General features: G+C 45.4%; 1 non-coding gene across 1 annotated transcript; it reads left to right on the forward strand.

Moving 5' to 3' along the window:
- The first annotated feature begins 1,440 nt into the window (after positions 1-1,440).
- On the forward strand, positions 1,441-1,507 carry TRNAP-AGG (transfer RNA proline (anticodon AGG)). Its single transcript has one exon. It is a non-coding gene; the product is annotated as a tRNA-Pro (tRNA).
- The last annotated feature ends 648 nt before the right edge of the window (positions 1,508-2,155 follow it).

The following is a 2,155-nucleotide window of genomic DNA, read 5'->3' on the forward strand; positions in this document are numbered from 1 at the left end:
TCCCTGTAATATTCTTGTTGACAAGTTGGAAAATTTTTATTTGGATCCTATTAGGTACATCTGTAACTAGTTGACAGGTTGCACCCAAAGAGTACTTGTTAATGGTTCCTTATCCTCCCAGAGAGGAGTAAAAGTGCAGTGCCTCAAGGATCTGTCCTGAGACCTGTTTTGTTCAACATCTTTATAAATAGAGGGAATGCTTATTAAATGATACTAAATCGGAAGGGGTTGCAAATACAGAAAAAGACTGAGTCAAGATACAGGATGATCTGACAGAGTGGAAAACTGGGCTAAAACAAATAAAATGATTTTTAACAGGGATAAATATAAAGTTCTGCATTTAGGTAGGAAAAATCAAATGCATAATTATAGGATGGGAGAAGAAGAAGAAGACTGCAGATTTATACCCCACCCTTCTCTCTGAATCAAAGACTCAGAGCGGCTTATAATCTCCTATATCTTCTCCCCCACAACAGACACCCTGTGAAGTGGGTAGGACTGAGAGGGCTCTCACAGCAGCTGCCCTTTCAAGGACAACTCCTGTGATAGCTACGGCTAACCCAAGGTCATTCCAGCAGGTGCAAGTGGAGAAGTGAGGAATCAAACCTGGTTCACCCAGATAAGAGTCCACACACTTAACCACTACACCAAACTGGTTCTTGACAGTAGTTTGTGTGAAAAGGATCAATGGGTCTTAGTGGGCCATACATTGAACTTGAGTCAGCAGTGTGATGCAGTAGCTAAAAAGACAAATACAATTTTGGGCTATATCACCAGAAGTATACTGTCCAGGACACACTCTGGCCGTTTTCCCACTCACGTTTTACTGGTGCCACGACCATCCTGACGCCGGCGAATCTGCCTGGATTTCGCATCAGAAGCTCCGGCGCTCCCAGAAGCGCCGGCTACTTCCGTCGCTAAGCCAGCGCAAACGGAAATCGCAAAGATGCAGGAAAACGTTTGCGCTGGCTTAGCGACGGAAAGCGCCGGCGCTTCTGGGAGCGCCGGAGCTTCTGATGCGAAATCCAGGCAGATTCGCCGGCGTCAGGAGGGTCGTGGCGCCAGTAAAACGTGAGTGGGAAAACGGCCAAAGTGACAGTATTGCTTTCCTGCAATCTGGTTAGACCTCACCTAGAGTACTGTGTTCAGTTTTGGGCACCACAACTTAAGAAACATATAGACAAGCTGGAACATGTCCAGAGGAGGGAAACAAAAACTCCTGATAGTTAGAGTGCTTCCTCAGTGGAACAGGCTTTCTTGGGAGGTGGTAGGCTCTCCTTCTTTTGAGGTTTTTAAACAGAAGTTAGACAAGTATCTGACATCAATGCTGCTTCTGTGAACTTAGATAGATCATCCAGGTGGGCAGTCATGTTGGTCAGAAGCAATAGAACAAAGTTGGTGTCTAGTAGTACCTTTAAGGGACATACCTTGGGGCGGGATGGTGGCTCAGTGGTAGAGCATCTGCTTAGGAAGCAGAAGGTCCCAGGTTCAATCCCTGGCATCTCCAAAAAAGGGCCCAGGCGAATAGGTGTGAAAAACCTCAGCTTGAGACCCTGGAGAGCCGCTGCCAGTCTGAGAAGACAATACTGACTTTGATGGACCAAGGGTCTGATTCAGTATAAGGCAGCTTCATATGTTCATATGTTAAGAAGAACAAAGTTTTATTGAGAATGTCAGCTTTTGTGTGCTTTTAGCAGATCATGAGAAGAATGGCAGGAAAGGTTGCATCAGTGTTTAGTTCTCATGGCCATTATCACTCATTTATTAGCTATTATTGTGAACTGACATTACTCCTGGCTTTTGCTGTAATAGACTGATTGATTGATTGATTGAGTTCTCATGGCTCTTTCTTATATGCCCAGATAAATGCTGATCGCCACTTTGAAGTTAGGAAGTAACTTTTCTCCAGGGCAGTTAGGCCAGGAATCTTGGCGGGTTTTTTGCTGTCTTCTGGGCATGAAATGGGTCACTGGATGTGTGTGTGGGGTGGTGGGGGTGGTGGAGTTACTTGAGAATTTCCCGCATTGTGCAGGGGTTTGGACTAGATGTCCCTGGAGCTCCCTTCCAACTCTGATTCTAAGATTGCTGCATCATGTACCTTCTAAACACAGCCTTGCCTAAACAGAATAGTAAAGGAGGCAAGAGGGTTTGATCC

This window comes from Heteronotia binoei, chromosome 10 (assembly GCF_032191835.1).
Source record: "Heteronotia binoei isolate CCM8104 ecotype False Entrance Well chromosome 10, APGP_CSIRO_Hbin_v1, whole genome shotgun sequence".
NCBI classification, from domain to species: Eukaryota; Metazoa; Chordata; class Lepidosauria; order Squamata; family Gekkonidae; genus Heteronotia; species Heteronotia binoei.